Source organism: Eleutherodactylus coqui, chromosome 3, assembly GCF_035609145.1.
Source record: "Eleutherodactylus coqui strain aEleCoq1 chromosome 3, aEleCoq1.hap1, whole genome shotgun sequence".
Taxonomy (NCBI): domain Eukaryota; kingdom Metazoa; phylum Chordata; class Amphibia; order Anura; family Eleutherodactylidae; genus Eleutherodactylus; species Eleutherodactylus coqui.
Genome location: NC_089839.1, coordinates 157,585,492 through 157,606,866, shown reverse-complemented (window position 1 = coordinate 157,606,866; position 21,375 = coordinate 157,585,492).

Sequence of the window (21,375 nt, the reverse complement as noted above, 5' to 3'; positions counted from 1 at the left end):
TCTAAACATAATCCTATTGAAACCTATGGGACCAATTTTGAAATTCATTTTGTACTGTTATTTGTGTCCTAAAGCATAAGAAATAGACCCAAAGAGCTTTAGACACAGTAGTGACTGACATGGCTCATACTAGCTAATTGTAAATTCTATGTTTATTCCATTGTAATATATTTTTCTCAACAGGAGTTCTTGTGCATCAGAAGTCTAGAAAAGTTATTGATCTCCATACAGATGAACAAAGCCTGAAATTAGAGCGTGATAAAGTACAACATATAAAAATGCAAATGGTCCTTTCTGCGCTCCAGAGCATCTATAAGCTGTGGCCTACAGGTGGTATTATCATCTTAATGTAACATAATGGAAACCGTGGACTATTTGACTTCTACTGTATATAAACTATTCCATTACAAACTAAAACAAAACAAAAGTTGCTTGTCAGAATAATACAAATGAATGCAATTTATATTTTATAGAACATACATTAAGTAGTAAAATGCAATTTCAATAACTTCTCTAAAATACTAAAAATTGTAAACTACAATCTAAACTCTTGATATTCATTCTTTCCTTAACCTCTTAGTGATAGGCTAATTTTGCACCTTAATGACCAAGCTATTTTCTTCACATTTGTTGTATTATTTAATGTCATTATTTTGGGGTACATACACTCATTGTCAAAAAAAAGTTAAGCACCTAGAAGGAGTTGTCAGAATTTCTCGGTGTGATTGTAACATTGAAATAAGGGATTACAATATCAGAGCAAAAGGACCACTTATTGCAGAAAATTGAACACTTGAAGGTAGGCTCTAGTACCCTGTTGTACCACCTCTAGCTTGGATGTAGGATGTGATACGGGCAGCAATGGAGGCTCTAGTACCCTGTTGTACTGCCTCTAGCTTGGATATAAGATATGTACGGGCAGGCATGAAGGCTCTAATACCCTGATGTACTGCGTCTAGCTTGGATGTTGTATGTGATAAGGGCAGACATGGAGGCTCTAGAACCCTGTTATGCCACCTTTAGCTTGGATGCAAGATGTGATATGGGCAGGGATGGAGGCATACAGGTTGTATATAGTATCTTGTGGCATATCAGTCCATATTTGCTGTAACTGAGCCTCTAGATCTAGAAGTGGCTGAGCATTATCCTGCCTCTTGGAAGCCCTACCATGAGAGACAACACATCCCTATTTTGTGTTCCTGGTAACCTAATTTAATTTCCTTAACCTCTTAATTAATTTTAATCTTTTCAGCTAAGAGTTCCAAAAGAAGGGCAAAAGAAAGAGACGAGAGAGGACAGCCCTGTCAAGTGCCATTAGAAATTGCTAATGGAAGAGAAATACATCAAGATGAAAAAAAAATGAGGGTTGAGTACAATGACAAGACCACAGACCTAATGGGACCTGAAAAAACACATTTTTTTTAAAGTGGCTTCTAAATGACACCAATGGATCCAATTGAACAGCATTCAAATCTAAAAAGAAAAAAGGTACACAACTGAACTCAGCAGTCTTAATGAGATTTAAGAACCGTCGGGTTTCATCGGGGCCCATCTTTGTGGAACGAATCCCGTTTGATTCGTGGTAACCAATGTTGGAAAAATGGAAAAAAGGTGCTTTTGCAAAAGTTTAGCATAAATTTTAACATCTATGTTCAAAAAGGAAATGGGGCAAAAATTTGCTGGAGAAGTAGCATCCTTGCCAGATTTGGACTAAATAACGGTGAGAGCTTCCAACATTTCCAAAGGAATGACACCATTGACACCATTATCCATTGCCACATTGAACACCAATACCAAATAAGTGGCCAAAAGGAAAGAATACTTCTTTAATAACCATTAGAAAAGCCATCAGGGTCCAGAGACTTGACATGTCTTTACTAGAGATGAGCGAGCGTACTCGTGTAAGATGGTGAAACAGTCCTCCTGCTGGGAATGTCCGTTTCTGTTGTAACTGTCATTTTGTTTTTTGACCACAAGAGGTCACTGTGCTCTGGACTGGGACAGAGAAAAAAGAAGTGCATCATAACCATAGAGAGGAGCAGAGAAAAGCGGTTAGATGCGTGTGAGCATGATGAGATGAGCTGGTGAGGACTGCAGCTAGCGAGACAGACACTGCGATCCACCGGAAAAAGGACCCCAACGAGGACCGGAGCTTCCGTGAGGGGAGCTGCATTAGAGACTGTTCCAGAGTTTGTCAGACTACCATCTTAACGGAGAAGATGGTCATTACAGACCGGGCTCAGAAGTAGCGGCGTCAGTGAGTTCATATGGTTCTTGGATGAAATCCTATTCCTGCGTTCCGGACAAAGTCTAAAGGTACCCACCAGACCCGGGTCAGCCAGAGAACTAAGGCCTCTGGTGCAACCGTGCACGCACCGCCAATCTGACTGAGACTAATAACAAGGCCGGCAGTTAGCTAGTTTAGTTAGGCATACTGATGGCCGCCGGCCGCACTGCTGGGGACTGAGCTGTCCGACATAGTCCTAACACACAGAGAACTCTATACTCGTAGAGCTGTCTAAGGATATCTACAAGTCACACGTTACGCAACTGTACTTTGCCTTGACTTGTGAACTATATATATTGTTATATCTGTTGAGTGGTGTTGTGTAAGGGGAGAATACGGGTGTGTTGATAAGATTGTAAGCTCTTGTGCTGTGCCGCCGGTGCTTCCCTAGCATCCTCACTGATTGTTCCTACTTCCAGGGTGATAGAAGGTAATAGCGGCTGGTTAGAGACGGCCTGCGGCTAGGCAAAAGCTTGGAGGATATTGAAGGCGCACATTATAGAGCACAGCGCTGCATGGCACAAGAGTCTCAGCTTCCCCGCTGAGTGTATGTAACTTTCTGGGGGAGTTCGGGTTGGTTAAGGGTTCTGCCAAATTAAGTAAAATCTCATTGCTACGGATTGGTTTTGAGTCGCGTCTTTTGTTCAGGACTTCGCTGTATTCTGGAAAGCCCACCCCGGTCGGCGGCTTACACTTGGCGTAGTTCGGCAGGATACAGCGATCGTCATGGATGGAGACGTGGCGGGAAACATTCCCCTAGCGCCAGTGGCCCAGGGTGCCCCGGCGCAACAAGATTTCCTAGCCCCAGTACCTGTCACGCCAGCCCAAGTAGGGTACTTATCGGCTGGAGCACTAATGCAGCACTTGCCAAAGTTTAACGGTAAAAATATGGGGTTGCAGGACTGGACCGAAAGGGTACAAAGTATAGTTAAATTGAGTAATTTGATACCTGCGCTGCGTGCAGAGATAGCATTGGGAGCCCTGGAAGGCGACGCTAGACGGACCGTGATGGTACGGCCCGAGTCAGAAAGAGACACTTTGGAGAAAATATTCTCCCTGCTGGAGGGGGCACAGGGAGGGCGAACCAGGGTAGCGCAGTTGCGCAGCAGCTTCTTCAACCGCTCCCAGCGAGAGGGTGAAACGTTGATACAATACTCTAACACCCTACAGGAAGTGTTGAATGAAGTGCAACGACGGGATTCAGGGGCCATGGGAGCTTTCAAGGAAGTGGACCGGCTACTACGAGACCAATTTATTCTAGGACTATCCAATAGATTTTTACAGGATAAACTGCAAGAGATGACCCGGGCAGATGCTGACCTGACATTTTATAACGTTTACCGGGCTGCTGTAGAGAGAGAAGAAGAGCCCACGGCTGTGAGTGTGCAGGCAGTGAGTAGCACCCAAGTGACAGGGGCCCGGGGAGGTCTTGAAGACTCCGAGTCCTTGAAGGATGTGGTCCAGGCCCTACGAGCAGAAATGAGAGAACTCCGCCTGGAAGTGTCCCAGATGAAGGCGGACTCATCCAGGGCCCCGGGATTGACCCCATCGTCCTGCCCACCTCCACAGAGAGTGTTCTGGGGGCGAGGATCCATTAATCCAGACCCATCCGGGGTGCGGGGATCAAGGGGACCTCTTTGCTGGAGCTGCCGACGGTATGGCCATATCGCTCGAGAGTGCCACCAACAGACGGAACCTGAGCTGGCTTTAAACTTCCGACTGCCGCAGTAACAGGGCATCCTGCGGCAGTTCCCTCAGAGCTAAGCCCACTACGCAATGAACGCGATCTCTATGCTAGCAGTCCCATTATGGAAGCTGAGCTGGAGGGCCAAAAGGTACACTGCCTAGTGGATACCGGATCGGAATGCACCCTGATGCCGTTGGAGTTTTTCGAGAGACACTTCGGGCATATGATGGAACCGGAAGATGGAAGTGTTATCCGGTTGACAGCTGCCAATAATGGTGCAATGGATGTACAAGGGATCGTCTGGATGCGAATCCGGCTGTTTGGGCAGGACATTGGCAAAAAGGGGATCGTGCTGGTAGATCATCCGTCCCGAAAGGGACTCGATGTAACGCTGGGCATGAACGTGCTGAGAGACCTCGATCATCACCTCTATGCCAAGGAAGGGCCTAAATACTGGCAGCGGACCACCACGCACCGGCCAACTCAAAAGGTCCTACAGCAGATGGTGAGGAGCTGCAGTTTACAGAAGAGCCTCATGTCAGGGTGTCCTATTGGGCATGTGAGAGTACCGCTGAGAGCTCCAGTGAAGATTCCACCACGCCAGGAGAAAATTTTGATGCTTCCAGTGGGAGCTGGGCGGCCACTGAATGGACTGGAGGTCCTGATCGAACCTGCTCCACGGGGAGAACTGCAGAACCGCCCACTGGTAGCCCGAGCACTCGTCACCGTGAAAGATGGGTGCGTGCCTATACGCTGCCTCAATGTCTGGGACAGTGAGTCGATCGTTCCTGGGAATACCCTGCTGGCTGAAGTTCATGTGCCCGAGGGCGGTGTCATTCACCGGAGGAGCTTCACGCTACAGCCAGATGGGAGGTCAGCTTGGACCTTTGCTGTGAAGGTCCAGCAAGAACAGGCCCCAACAGCTGAGTGGAACGGTCGAGTGATCATGTCTCTGATGGGAGTGGACCCCCGCTATCTGACCCCGGGGCAACAAAAGCTTCTGGAAGACACGCTATGGGAATACCAGGAAGCGTTCTCAAGGCATGATGAAGACTTCGGGTGTGCCACCGCTATCGAGCATGAAATCCCTACCCGCGACGCTGCGCCAGTTCAAGAACGGTACAGGCAAATCCCACCCAAGATGTATCAAGAGGTGAAAAATATGGTGGCCAGCATGCTGGAAAACCAGGTGATACAGGAAAGTAAAAGCCCGTGGGCTGCTCCTGTGGTCCTGGTGCGAAAGAAAGACGGAAGTCTTCGGTTCTGTGTAGATTTTCGGAAATTGAATGCCCGAACCATCCGGGATGCTTATCCTCTACCACGGATCGAAGAGTCACTATCCTCCTTGGGTCGAGCCAAGTACTTTTCCACGCTCGACCTGGCTAGTGGATATTGGCAAGTGCCAGTAGCTGAAAAAGACAAGGCAAAGACAGCCTTTATCTTGCCCATGGGACTATATGAGTTCAATAGGATGCCGTTCGGACTGACCAACGCTCCAGGGACGTTTCAGCGGTTGATGGAGCACTGTCTGGGTGACCTAAACTTTGAATCAGTATTGATATATCTGGATGACATTGTGGTGTTTGGGACTTCATTCGAAGATCATCTTAAAAAACTGCGGCAGGTCCTGGGACGACTACAAGATCATGGTCTGAAAATCAAGCCCAAAAAGTGTCAACTGCTTCAACAGCGCATAGAGTTCCTGGGACATGTGGTCACTCCAGAAGGGGTACAACCGGCCCCTAGCAAGGTGGAGGCCGTGCAAAAGTGGCCCCAGCCAAGAACCCTACGGGAAGTACAAGCGTTTCTAGGCCTGGCCGGTTATTACAGGAGATTTATACCCAAGTTCTCTCATCTGGCCGGTCCACTAAACGAGCTGCTGAGAGGCACAACTGGAGGGCCCAGGAATCGCCCCATTGAGTGGGGGCCACGACAGCAAGAAGCCTTCGAGGCATTGAAAAGAACTCTGACCAGCGCCCCAATCCTGGCCTATGCACAGTTTGATAGCCCGTTCTTGCTGTACACGGATGGAAGTTTACATGGTCTTGGAGCTGTGTTATCTCAAGTTCAAGACGGGCGTGAGAGGGTCATTGCCTATGGCAGTAGGTCGTTAAGGGAGTCGGAGCGCAACCCTGACAACTATAGCTCCTTTAGGTTGGAGCTTTTGGCGCTGGTCTGGGCCATGACTGAGAAGTTTGCAGAGTATCTGACGGGTGCAGAAGTGACTGTGATGACGGACAATAACCCGCTAGCGCACTTGGAGAACGCTAAGCTAGGCGCCTTTGAGCAGCGATGGATGGCCCGCCTTTCCAAGTATCGATACCGCATCCAGTTCCGGTCAGGGAGGGAGAACGGCAATGCCGATGCCCTCTCCCGAGTTCCAGTGGGGTCGCCGACCAAGAGGGGAGAAGAGGATTTAGAAGACACTGAAATTCCACACCTCGGCAGAGTACCACCATTCCAGAATCTGACACATTCAAGTGGGGTGGCTTCAGGGATGCCGATGGTGTTGGGGAAGACGTTGGGAGATTGGGAACGAGTCCAAAGTAGCTGCTCGGACCTATGGAAAGTGAGAGAGTGGGTCCGAACTAAGGTTTGGCCTCGCCCGGACGAGCGGGCCAGTCTGACGCAGGAAGGTCAGAAGTTGCTGAGACAATGGGATAAACTGAGTATTAACCAGGGGCTCCTGTGCCGGACCATATACGTACAGTCAGAGCTGCAGCACCGGCAACAGGTTGTCATCCCTATGTCACTGGGACCAGCTGCCGCTCAAGAAGCCCATGAGAGGGGGGCTCATTTCGGGAGCGCGAAGACGTACCAATGGCTCCAGCGCTTCGTATATTGCCCGGATTTGGGAGAAATGGTGACCGAGGCATGTCTGAAATGTCGGTCCTGCGGGCTGAGTAAAAGCCCCGAGCAACGGGCCCCTGTGCAAACTATCCGCACTTCCGCCCCCCTGGAAATCTTATTGATTGATTATGTACAGATCGGGTACTCTACCTCAGGACGCCCCTACTGTTTGGTCATGACGGACCACTTTACAAAATATGCAGTGGCCGTGCCCACCAGAGATCAGACGGCTGAATCGGCTGCTGAGGCAGTCTGTAAACACTTTATACAAGTGTTTGGGTGTCCGCGGAGAATTCATTCAGATCAGGGGGCATGTTTCCAGGGTGCTTTGATGAGGGAGCTGTATCAGCTCTATGGTATCGAACGTTCCCGCACGACTCCGTACCATCCACAAGGGAATCGGGCGTGTGAGCGGTTCAACCGCACCTTGATACAGATGCTGCGGACTCTAGAGGAAAGTCAAAAAGCCCAGTGGCCAGAGTACTTACCTGAGCTGATGTGGGCCTACAACAATAGGGTTCACAATACCACTGGTTACTCTCCACACATGCTTATGTTTGGGAGAGCAGGCCAGGAGATCGAGGATCTTCACATGCCGGATCCGGGACAGCCTCCGCCGAGAAGCACCACCGCCTGGGTGCAAGATCATCGTCGCCGACTGAGAGCAATACATAAGGTTGTGGGTGAGCGCCTGAGACAAGTGGTGCACCCCAACCCGGGGCCAGTGCAGATGGACGAGTATGCTCCAGGTGATCGTGTGATAGTCAGAGCCAAGAGGCCAACCGGAAAATTGGATGGGCGGTGGGAGGCGGTTCCATACATAGTGAAGCAGAAGGTAGATCCTGATATCCCCGTGTATGAGGTTGAGCCCGAGGGGAATGGGGGACCCTCAGGGAACCTCCACCGTAACATGTTGAGACACTGTCACTTTCAGCAACCTGCGGCTGATAAGGAGATGCTTATCCCTACCCCTAGTATTGGGGAACCCCTGGTAGATGATGAATGGTGGGTAGTTCCTGTCCCGGCCATGTCGGAGTCCCTGGTCGTGACAAGCTCGCCACCCAGGGAGAGAGATGCCCAGCCAGCAGAACCACATCCACCGAGTGTGCCAACTGTCCCTGGTCCTATGACTCTGCGCAGGACAGCCAGGTCCACCGCTGGTGTACCCCCACAGCGCTACGCGCAGGATGAGTTTGAGTGGGGGAGGTTGCCGGGGACGGCAACATCTAGTGGGGTGGCATGTAAGATGGTGAAACAGTCCTCCTGCTGGGAATGTCCGTTTCTGTTGTAACTGTCATTTTGTTTTTTGACCACAAGAGGTCACTGTGCTCTGGACTGGGACAGAGAAAAAAGAAGTGCATCATGACCATAGAGAGGAGCAGAGAAAAGCGGTTAGATGCGTGTGAGCATGATGAGATGAGCTGGTGAGGACTGCAGCTAGCGAGACAGACACTGCGATCCACCGGAAAATGGACCCCAACGAGGACCGGAGCTTCCGTGAGGGGAGCTGCATTAGAGACTGTTCCAGAGTTTGTCAGACTACCATCTTAACGGAGAAGATGGTCATTACAGACCGGGCTCAGAAGTAGCGGCGTCAGTGAGTTCATATGGTTCTTGGATGAAATCCTATTCCTGCGTTCCGGACAAAGTCTAAAGGTACCCACCAGACCCGGGTCAGCCAGAGAACTAAGGCCTCTGGTGTAACCGTGCACGCACCGCCAATCTGACTGAGACTAATAACAAGGCCGGCAGTTAGCTAGTTTAGTTAGGCATACTGATGGCCGCCGGCCGCACTGCTGGGGACTGAGCTGTCCGACATAGTCCTAACACACAGAGAACTCTATACTCGTAGAGCTGTCTAAGGATATCTACAAGTCACACGTTACGCAACTGTACTTTGCCTTGACTTGTGAACTATATATATTGTTATATCTGTTGAGTGGTGTTGTGTAAGGGGAGAATACGGGTGTGTTGATAAGATTGTAAGCTCTTGTGCTGTGCCGCCGGTGCTTCCCTAGCATCCTCACTGATTGTTCCTACTTCCAGGGTGATAGAAGGTAATAGCGGCTGGTTAGAGACGGCCTGCGGCTAGGCAAAAGCTTGGAGGATATTGAAGGCGCACATTATAGAGCACAGCGCTGCATGGCACAAGAGTCTCAGCTTCCCCGCTGAGTATATGTAACTTTCTGGGGGAGTTCGGGTTGGTTAAGGGTTCTGCCAAATTAAGTAAAATCTCATTGCTACGGATTGGTTTTGAGTCGCGTCTTTTGTTCAGGACTTCGCTGTATTCTGGAAAGCCCACCCCGATCGGCGGCTTACACTTGTCCGAGCTTGATACTCGTTCGAGTATTAGGGTGTTCGAGATGCTCGTTACTCGAGACGAGCACCACGCGATGTTCAAGTTACTTTCACTTTCATCTCTGAGACATTAGTGTGCTTTTCTGGCCAATAGAATGACATGGAAGGCATTACAACTTCCTCCTGTGACGTTCCAGCCCTATACCACCCCCCTGCAGTGAGTGGCTGGGGGGATCAGGTGTCACCCGAGTATTAAAATCTGCCCCGCCCGCGGCTCGCCACACATGCATTCTGACAGAGATCAGGGAAAGTGCTGGTGATGCTGCTGCTGCTATAGGGAGAGTGTAGGTGTTATTTTAGGCTTGAAGAACCCCAACGGTCCTTCTTAGGGCCACATCTGACTGTGTGCAGTACTGTTAAGGCTGCTTTTAGCAGTGTTGCACAATTTTTTTTTTTTTGTATATCGGGCGTGCAGACCATGCGTCCTCAGTCTGCAGTCATTGTACAGAGTATAGGGGAAGTACTGGTGAGGCAGGGAAAGAGGGAAAGGTGAAAGAGATATACTGTCTATATAGGCAGTGGGCTTTTTCAAAAAAATTGGGGAAAAATACTATATTTGGGCTGCCTGTGACCGTCTTCAGTGTACTGCGTGTCTGCTGGGGGTGGTAGTCCTAATTAATACGCAGCTAAGCGTTACAGCAGGCTTCCGCAAAATTGTTTCCTGGCTCTGCTGTCTCCGTTACATCACCGCCGTCATAGCGCCAGAGGGAAACAGTAAACATAATATACGCTGCATACAGTATCTGTCTGCTGTTTCAGCTCACCATTTAAAAAAAGGGAAGCCAAATACTTAAGGCGTACCACTGCCCTTTGGCGACTTGACTGCTTCTGCGCTGTGAATTCCACTAGCTCAGTCCTACGCACCTAGGTCTCACTACAGGCATGCGCAAAATTGTTTCCTGGCTCTGCTGTCTCCGTTACATCACCGCCGTCATAGCGCCAGAGGGAAACAGTAAACATAATATACGCTGCATACAGTATCTGTCTGCTGTTTCAGCTCACCATTTAAAAAAAGGGAAGCCAAATACTTAAGGCGTACCACTGCCCTTTGGCGACTTGACTGCTTCTGCGCTGTGAATTCCACTAGCTCAGTCCTACGCACTTAGGTCTCACTACAGGCGTGCGCAAAATTGTTTCCTGGCTCTGCTGTCTCCGTTACATCACCGCCGTCATAGCGCCAGAGGGAAACAGAAAACATAATATACGCTGCATACAGTATCTGTCTGCTGTTTCAGCTCACCATTTAAAAAAAGGGAAGCCAAATACTTAAGGCGTACCACTGCCCTTTGGCGACTTGACTGCTTCTGCGCTGTGAATTCCACTAGCTCAGTCCTACGCACCTAGGTCTCACTACAGGCGTGCGCAAAATTGTTTCCTGGCTCTGCTGTCTCCGTTACATCACCGCCGTCATAGCGCCAGAGGGAAACAGTAAACATAATATACGCTGCATACAGTATCTGTCTGCTGTTTCAGCTCACCATTTAAAAAAAGGGAAGCCAAATACTTAAGGCGTACCACTGCCCTTTGGCGACTTGACTGCCTCTGCGCTGTGAATTCCACTATCTCAGTCCTACGCACCTACGTCTCACTACAGGCGTGCGCAAAATTGTTTCCTGGCTCTGCTGTGCGCTCCATAAGCGAAGTCAGCCTCCAACCACATTTAATTACAGCGCTCTGTTTATGCTCTACTCGTAATACACCATGCTGAGGGGTAGGGGTAGGCCTAGAGGACGTGGACGCGGGCGAAGACGCGTAGGCCCAAGTCAGGGTATGGGCACAGGCCGAGCTCCTGATCCAGGTGTATCGCAGCTGACTGCTGCGGGATTAGGAGAGAGGCAAGTTTCAGGGGTCCCCAGATTCATCTCACAATTAATGGGTCCACGCGGTAGACCTTTATTAGAAAATGAGCAGTGAGCAGGTCCTGTCGTGGATGGCAGAAAGTGCATCCAGCAATCTATCGACCACCCAGTCTTCTACGCTGTCCACTGCTGCAACTCTGAATCCTCTGGCTGTTGCTCCTCCTTCCTCCCAGCCTCCTCACTCCATTACAATGACACATTCTGAGGAGCAGGCAGACTCCCAGGAACTGTTCTCGGGCCCCTGCCCAGAATGGGCAGCAATGGTTCCTCTCCCACTGGAGGAGTTTGTCGTGACCGATGCCCAACCTTTGGAAAGTTCCCGGGGTCTGGGGGATGAGGCTGGGGACTTCCGGCAACTGTCTCAAGAGCTTTCAGTGGGTGAGGAGGACGATGACGATGAGACACAGTTGTCTATCACTCAGGTAGTAGTAATTGCAGTAAGTCCGAGGGAGGAGCACACAGAGGATTCGGAGGAAGAGCAGCTGGACGATGAGGTGACTGACCCCACCTGGTTTGCTAAGCCTACTGAGGACAGGTCTTCAGAGGGGGAGGCAAGTGCAGCAGCAGGGCAGGTTGGAAGAGGCAGTGCGGTGGCCAGGGGTAGAGGCAAGGCCAGACCGAATAATCCACCAACTGTTTCCCAAAGCGCCCCCTCGCGCCATGCCACCCTGCAGAGGCCGAGGTGCTCAAAGGTGTGGCAGTTTTTCACTGAGAGTGCAGACGACTGACGAACTGTGGTGTGCAAGGCTTGTCGCGCCAAGATCAGCCGGGGAGCCACCACCACCAGCCTCACCACCACCAGCATGCGCAGGCATATGATGGCCAAGCACCCCACAAGGTGGGACGAAGGACGTTTACCGCCTCCGGTTTGCACCACTGCCTCTCCCCCTGTGCCCCAACCTGCCACTGAGATCCAACCCCCCTCTCAGGACACAGGCACGACCGTCTCCCGGCCTGCACCCACACCCTCACCTCCGCTGTCCTCGGCCCCATCCAGCAATGTCTCTCAGCGCAGCTTCCTGCCGTCGATAGTGCAACCGTTTGAGAGCAAGCGCAAGTACGCCGCCACGCACCCGCACACTCAAGCATTAAACGTGCACATAGCCAAATTGATCAGCCTGGAGATGCTGCCGTATAGGCTTGTGGAAACGGAGGCTTTCAAAAACATGATGGCGGCGGCGGCCCTGCGCTACTCGGTTCCCAGTCGCCACTACTTTTCCCGATGTGCCATCCCAGCCCTGCATGACCACGTCTCCCGCAACATTGTACACACCCTCACCAACGCGGTTACTGCCAAGGTCCACTTAACAACGAACACGTGGACAAGCACAGGCGGCAAGGCCACTATATCTCCCTGACGGCACATTGGGTGAATTTAGTGGAGGCTGGGACAGAGTCAGAGCCTGGGACCGCTCACGTCCTACCCACCCCAAGAATTGCGGGCCCCAGCTGGTATCTGCGGCGGTGTATGCTTCCTCCCCTAAACCACCCTTCTCCTCCTCCTATGCAACCTCTGTCTCGCAATCAAGATGTGTCAGCAGTACGTCGCCAGCAGTCGGTGTCGCGCGGCGTGGCAGCACAGCAGTGCGCAAGCGTCATCAGGCCGTGCTGAAACTACTCAGCTTAGGAGAGAAGAGGCACACGGCCCATGAACTGCTGGGGAGTTGTGCCTGCCAGTGTCTATGTATTAAAAACCCCGGTCAGACTGGGGCATGCAGTGTGGGCCGAAGCCCACCTGCATTAAACCTGACGTTTCCTCAGCTGTGATGGGCAATGCAATGGGATATATTTATGTACCGCCAGTGGCTTCCTGGGACCGACCTATGCTGTCGGTCCACACGGAGTTGTAACTGCATGTGTCCACTTCTAAAGAACCCCAGTCAGACTGGGGCATGCAGTGTGGACCGAAGACCACCTGCATTTAATCGGACGTTACCTCAGCTGTGATGGGCAATGCAATGGGATATATTTATGTACCACCGGTGGGTTCCAGGGAGCCACCCATGCTGTGGGTGCACACGGAATTCCCATTGCGGAGTTGTACCTGCCTGTGACTATTTATAAAAAAACCCGGTCTGACTGGGGCATGCAGACACCTTGACAGAATGAATAGTGTGTGGCACATGGGTTCCCCATTGCTATGCCCACATGTGCAGCTCCTGATGGAGGTGGCACAGGATTGGAGTTCTCATTGCTTCTGTACAGCATTGTGGGCTATCGCCCTGCCCCTTTTAAAGAGGGTCGCTGCCTGGCCGTGCCAACCCTCTGTAGTGTGTGCCTGCGGTTCCTCCTCATGGCAGACGCACTTATAAATAGACATGAGGGTGGTGTGGCTATGAGGCCAGCGTGTGGCATGAGTGCAGCTGAAGGCTGCGCAGGGACACTTTGGTGTGCGCTGTGGACACTGGGTCATGTGGGGGGGGGGGGGGGGGTTGGGCAGCATGTTACCCAGGAGAAGTGGCAGCGGAGTGTCATGCAGGCAGTGATTGTGCTTTGTTGGAGGTAGTGTGGTGCTTAGCTAAGGTATGCATTGCTAATGAGGGCTTTTCAGAAGTAAAAGTTGTTGGGGGGGCACTCTTGCCGCTATTGTGGCTTAATAGTGGGACCTGGGAACTTGAGATGCAGCCCAACATGTAGCCCCTCGCCTGCCCTATCCGTTTCTGTGTCGTTCCTATCACTTTCTTGAATTGCCCAGATTTTCACAAATGAAAACCTTAGCGAGCATCGGCGATATACAAAAATGCTCGGGTCGCCCATTGACTTCAATGGGGTTCGTTACTCGAAACGAACCCTCGAGCATCGCGAAAAGTTCGTCTCGAGTAACGAGCACCCGAGCATTTTGGTGCTCGCTCATCTCTAGTCTTTACATTTTAAAAGCTTCAAGAACTTCAGGCATAAAGATCTGTTCAGAAAGGGAGGCTAATTAGTCAGGTGATAGGTGAGGAAGATCAATGCTATGTAGAAAGCTCAAAGTTTCCTCAGATTAGGGTTGATGCATATTTATATCTTGTTGTAAGTTATAACGAGAAGCGTAATGGCCCTTATTTATAAAACGAGAACTGCACAATTCTCGTTTGCATGAGAGAATGAGCGGGTGAAATCATCACAAGCTCACACACACACACACACTCTCATTCCTATGTGAAACACTGAACGATCAGTGCTTAAACACATTGAGAAGTGAATGAGCCAACAATGATGAATGAGAAGCAAACGATTCTTCTTCGTCATTCGGTCATTGGTTCATGTTTAAACTGAACAACTCATTCATTTTTTGTAATTATAATCATTCTGTCTTAACTCACCTTCATATGAGGCAAATGCATTAGCAATTTTTGGAAGGGTGAGTTATCCTTCGCCATTCAGAATCTAGAAGAAATCTAATCTTTTCCTCAGATTTAACATTTTTAAGTTGTTTGGCTAACAGTGTCCCAGTATGATTATCATGAGCATAAAATTGCATGTTCTTTTTCTGAAAAGCAATGTCATGCTTTACAGCTAGAAGGCTCTGTAGCTTGGCATGAATTTCAAATTTCTCTTCAATTCTATGGGGCGTAGGATTAGTTTTATTTAGAAAGTCTATGGTGTTAATTTGGGAGATCAGTAGAATCAACTACTCCTCCCTTTTCTTTTTAGCCTTAGAACAAAATTTTATGAAAAAAAAACCCTCATATAATCTTTATAGGCATTCCACACTAAAAAAAACACTAGGGACTGACAAAGAATTAATGTTCTAAAAACATTTCTAACCCTTTTTCAGGTTAGATGTATGTGCTTGGTGTGAAAGAATATATTAAGTAAATCTTCAAGGGAAGGAGGGACAACTGGGAAACTTCTCATGCAAAGACAAAAACATTAGGGCAAGGACAGACTGGATGATAGTCCGATCCCAGTCCGAACAACCTCCCCCAACCCCTTAGTATCCAAGAAAAACAAATCAATTCTTGAATAGGAAGAATAAGGTAAAAAAAGGTAAGTATAGCCTCTCTCAGAACCATGAAGACAGCGCTAGGCATCATGTAGTTCTTCTCTTTGCAAAAGCGGGATAATTAAGGAAGACAGTCTGGATCTAGAGGAAAAATCCCTGGATGGATACATAAGTGAACTAAAGTCGCCTCCAATTTTTAAGGTGCCTTTCCGTATTTTAGCTATTTCTTTCAAAATGTGTAAAAAATCTAACTTGCCATTTAGGAGGGAAATATGTATTTACTAAAGTGAAAGGGGCGCTATTAATCTCACAAAATGACCCAAGGATTCTAAATATAGGTTCTGTTGGGAGACTGATGCAGACTTACTGATTGCGATCAATACTCCTCTTTTCTTTGTATCAGTATTCAAAGAGAAAAAAGATGTGGAAATTTAGGGTGCGAGCACCCTGGTTATTTAACCCTTATAAAATGTCTTTTTCCTGAGCAAAAACTACATCAAGGTGTAATTTAAGGGCCTCACACCAAAGTAAGCTGCATTTAAATGGCCTGCTTAACCCTTTAACATTTAAGGAGGAGAGGGTAATAGGCATAGTATATGGGTAAATAGAGATGCTTTGCTGCCTTCATGGTAAAGGGTGCTGGACAATGAGCACAGAAATAAAGCCTCTCAATAATATAACAGAAACAAAGATATCAGAAGAACAAATAAGAAGAAAAGCAATATAATAGTGTTCACCTAGTGCACCCTGCACAGAAGGTGAATGAAAGTGGGGGGAGGGAGGATATTAACATGTCTTATACATCCTGACTGAGTAGTTCCATACTATAAAGATGTGTTAAGTGATAGAAAAAAAGTATTATCATTATAGTATCAAAGGCTAATGACCACTTGTCCATGGGGGCTCATTGAGACAAGCAGGTTTATGTGTGTACATAGGTACGCACAAAACCGTGCATCTATTAGAACCCTATGGTTTCCTATGATGTGTTCACATGTCTGTGTTTTACAGGCGTGCAAATGTGTGCACCTGCAAAAGATAGGACATGCGTGTACCACACAGGTCAGTGCCGCATGTAAATTTTCCCGCAGGGAGTCCCCTTGTCACTGAACACTGTGACAGTACTGTCACAGTATTCAGTAATGATGGCACTACCAGCAGGGAATAAAGAATCCCTTGCCACAGCTATGACTGCTGGGGCAGAGGATCACTATGTTCTCCCATTGCTTTCAGTGGGGCCGGCAATTGAAAGCAATGGGTTGCCGGCAACCACTGCAGTGATTTTCGGGGAAGGGCTTTAAATATAAGCCCTTCCCTGAAAATCATGCCTAGCTGCTGTAAGAAACAAAACAAAGAAAAATATATATATGAGCCTGTTAAGCCTACCGAGCCTGTTAAGCCTACCGAGCCTGTTAAGCCTATAGGCCTATTAATGAGTTGAAAATATCTATATGATAAACACAAGGGAATTGTGAATTAACAAAGAATCGGTTTAGTTATGCACCATTACATATTGGAGCAGAACACGAAAATTGGGAATATCGTTATGTGAGGGGTTTTCTGCAATTAGACTATATACTAGTCACCCGAATAAAGAGGGCATGATACATATGGCCCCAGGTATTCTATGAACCTCAGATATACGGGTGAAATGAGAATACATGTACCTAACAAAACAAGATCATCTGTATTGAACTATTAATAAAAATTTGTTCTTATGAGGCCTTTCCAAACCAACAAAAGCTTTTCTTTTTAAGTGGTTACAAATAAAAGTTAAATATTAAAAAATAAGGAGCTTAGTCTGTGAAAAACGAGTTCTGCTACTGGTTCCCCTGCAACTATGAAACCCTTTAGTACTCTGGTTCCCCTCGGACCCCTGTCCAGTCCTCGTGGAAGAAAGTCCTTTCGGGACGAATGCTGCGCTGTGAGGCGGGTTCAGTCTGAGGGGTTCAGAGTGCCCCCCTCTGTTCTTTTGGTCACTTTTCTGTTAGTCCTGTGTCTAGCCACCCGTATAGCAAGCTTGTCGTCTGTCCTAACTGCTCCTGTACCACATGTTTCCAGAGTCCTGTTGGCAGTCCAGGATGAACGTTACTCAACTCCTGCACTACAAAGCAGCAGTTCTAATAACTGAGCCACCACACTTGTCCATTCTGCTCCAGAGAAGGGGGAGAACAACAAGAATAAATACAAAGAGGACCTAAAAAATTCCAGATGTTGCCCTTCGACAGATTTGAACCTATACCTCCAGCACTGCAAATCAGCAGTGCATCTGGATGGAATTTTTCAAAGTCTGTGCAGATGTTATTCTTGAAGGGATTTGAACCTAGGGCCTGAAAGACAACAGTGATAACAGCTGAGCCACATTCATAGAAGAAAAGGTACACCCAGTGAGTGTCAGGACTCAAACCTGGGACCTCCTGTCCTCCAGGTGTTTTTTCTTCCTGGGGAGCTATTCAGCTTGCTAAGCAAGCTCCTCTGCTGATCCTAGCATTGTCCTTGCTTCTCTCAAATTCACTTCCTGTCTCCTTGCCCTGGCCCTGCCCTGCTTCTAATCAGGCTCACTATAAAAGCCTGACCCTGCTTCTGCACCAACATGCAATTATTGTCCTCCAAGCCTTGATCAAGCTTTACTTTACTTCTGCCTGCTCCTCTGCTATTCAACTGAGACCTCCTGTTGCTGATCCCTGGCTTCCCTTCTGACTGTACTACATGCCTCCTCCATCCGTACTGCGAACTGAGACCTCCCATTGCTGACTCTTGGCTCTTTCCTGACTACTCTACAGACCTACAGCTACTACCCCTGAGGCTCCACCCTAGTGCCCGAAACCGCTACCATTCATGAAGCTGATTTTTACCTCCACTGATTTAAATGGGAATAAGAATTGGCTGTTCCGATTCATGATAATTAAAAAAAATGTTTTACTAATCATTCAACACTAGTCATTAGGCCCCAGCTCCCATAACAACCCATTTGCATCCTGTGATCATGTTGAGGAAGAGTTGATGGGATAAAAGAAGGAGTCCCCTTCCTCTATCTATCCACTTAGATGCTGTTTTTTCTACTGACCACAGCATCTAAGGGTTCAAGGGCTGGGATCAGAGTTATTTCCAATCTTGGTGAGTGGGCCAGGCTACTGCAGTGATGTGTAGACCATAATGCACTAAAAGGGCTTTATTGTACTCAACATGTCCAGCATTATTAACAGTTCCTGTATTCTTTTTAGTGTTTGATAGTTGTACAAAGACATTGTAAAGGTACCATTTTTAATGCATAAACTTTTCCTTTCCACCCAAAGGCTCCCCAAGTGGCCACCTACTCTTCTCACCCTTTATCCTGACCTTTCTGTAACTCTTCTGGAGTCTAGCTGTAACCAAAAATACTAGTATTTCCTGTACTACTAATAGTTGTGTGTGGGTTCTTCAAATTAAAAACAAAATGTTATTTGTAATCTCCTGGAAATGAAGAAAACACAATTAAGTGACAAACTTGTTTGCCAAAGTATAAATTTGCAATCAAATAAAATGGGACAGATTATAGGTTTTCACTGATTAGTGTATTTGGATAATCAACATTATGCCTTACATTACTTAGATTAAGCACAAATGTTTTCAGATGAGGGAAATATATTTATTTTGTTGTAGAAATGTTAGAGCGTAATTAATGTCAATGTAGCAGGTAAGCTGCCAATATATGAATGTATTACTAGGTTTCACTCACATGGTCACATGTTCGTATGAATGGTTCGGTATAATTTGTGCCAAAAGTGGAATTATACCCCATTAGAGAGAAGCAAACTCTCATTTGAGTTATGATGGTAAAATATATCTGTACAATCTATGTTATTCTAAATAAAACATTAGGAAAAGCTAGCACAAATTAAAATACTGAAAATGATGACCAGGATTAGAAAAAGAGCTCTACCTTTTCCATAGACAGTGCCTTACTTGTCCATAGGCTGCATCTAGTATTGCACCACATCCCCATTCAAGTGAAATTCATATTTCTATCTATGACTGCAGTATTACAATACAAAGTTGGCTTAGATTGCTAGACCAACAGGTGAATGGGAGAAGAGGCAAGAGCTGTTCTGATCTAGAAATTATACTCAGAATTATTATTGGTGTTGATGACAAGTCAGACTGGCAACCAGGCAATTCTGGCAGAAATATGTTCTACATCAAACCCTATGAGGTGAACATTTGACAGAAGGGATAGGTCAACATAGAAGCAACTCAGCTGAAAGTATGCAAAAAAGCTACCAGTGAAAATCAGAGACTAGAGGTGGCAAACCAGTGGGCACCAGGAACATTAAGCCACTGGGCACCAAATACCCTAGGCAACAGGGTCTGGGCAACAGGCAGAAAGTGAAACTACTGGACATTTGGGAATCAAACAGCAAGCCATTTTGCAAGAATGGCAAGGGTATCAAATTAACGGCAGGGTCAGCTGCGGTTGAAGAGTGTCTGCAACAGTCTCTGATGTCCCATTTGTAGACCTGACTGGGAGAACAGCAGGTGTAGTCCTGGAGCAGCAGGTCTTGAGACAGGTACGTATATGTTCTTTTATTATTTTTCAGCATGACCAGCCTGATTAAAGAGAAACCTTTTCCTTGGAGAACTGCTTTAACAATAATGAGAGTGTATTTACATCTGCCATTTTTTTGGCATTTTCTACCACAGTTTGTGCTAAATTGTGCTGTTGTTACAAAAAGCCATGGTGAAATCATGCCTAGATTTGCTCTGTTAGAGTGACAGGGGCCCAGAGCCTGTGAGTATATGTTATTTTATTGTTTTTCACAATTACCTGCTGTTTAAGAAGACAGACTACCCTAGCTATGGATCTTGGGAAATAGGGAAATTCAGCTCAAAGTTTGTTAAGGAGTACATATGCAAGTTAATATATAGAGATGAGCGAGCACCAAAATGCTTGGGTGCTCGTTACTCGAGTCGAACTTTCAGTGATGCTCGAGAGTTCGTTTCAAGTAACGAACCCCATTGAAGTCAATGGGCGACTCGAGCATTTTTGTATATCGCCGATGCTCGCTAAGGTTTTCATTTGTGAAAACCTGGGAAATTCAAGAAAGTAATGGGAACGACACAGAAACGGATAGGGCAGGCGAGGGGCTACATGTTGGGCTGCATCTCAAGTTCCCAGGTCCCACTATTAAGCCACAATAGTGGCAAGAGTGAGACCCCCCACCGCACTGTCAGCATAAAGATCGTTCTCCTCTGACACAGCTGTAACAGCTGTGACAGAGAAGAACGATGTTAGCCCATTGAATTCAATGGAGCCGGCAATACAGCCGGCTCCATTGAAAGCAATGGTCTGCCGGTGATCGCGGGATGAATTGTCGGGAAGGGCTTAAATATATAAGCCCTTCCCTGCAATTCATCCAGAAATGTGTAAAAATAAAAAAAATATATATACTCACCTGGTCCCGGCAGACGGAGTTCAGCGCGGCCGGCGGCAGTCCTCCTGAACCGCTCTGAACAGCTGTGAGTAGTATTCAGCAGCCGGGGATTTAAAATCCCCGCCTGCTGAATGAGCTGCCTCTAATTGGTCACAGCCTGACCAATCAGAGGCAGATCTCACTCACACACCCATTCATGAATTCATGAATGGGTGAGTGACTGCTGCCTCTCATTGGCTCAGCGCAGGGACCAATCTGATTGTCAGTGCTCGTTTAATCGAGACGAGTACCGCGTGGTGCTCGTCTCGAGTAACGAGCATCTCGAGCACCCTAATACTCGAACGAGCATCAAGCTCGGACGAGTATGCTCGCTCATCTCTATTAATATACCATTTGCTGCATAATAGGCATCAGTATCAACACATTCCAAGATATAGTGATACTGTAGTGCCCACTCATAAAGCTAAAGACTGCTCTGTTTGTCTTTTGCTAAGCTTTGTATGTGTGAAGGATCTTTGTAAATAAGATTCCCAGTACATTGCTTATAACACCCTCAGGTGAAGGTATGAATCTCATGTCTTCATATTTAACACTCGTATTCTTTGGGTATGCATATAATTTGCACCAGCATGTGATCACTTGGCCATAGTCATGTTATTTCTATCTTTGTTTAAGGAAATAATCTGTGGACACTAGGACTGGTCTAGAGAACCTACCACTAGACACTGAACCTACCACAAACTATGCACACATGTCAAACACAAGGCCCCATCCAGCCTGCCATCTCATTTTATTTGGCCCACTAGCAGCAACCTAACAAGCACTTTATTCATCCAGCCTGCTGCTCAAGTCTAGCAGCAACAGTGCAGAGTCTGTGATTGCTAATGTAGAGTCCGAAGAGCGGGCCCTTGCCTTGGAGACAGCGGAGGTAGAGTAATTCACTCTAGTCACAGTAGCTCTACTGTCTCCCACATGGAGGGTAACCATGTAGCATA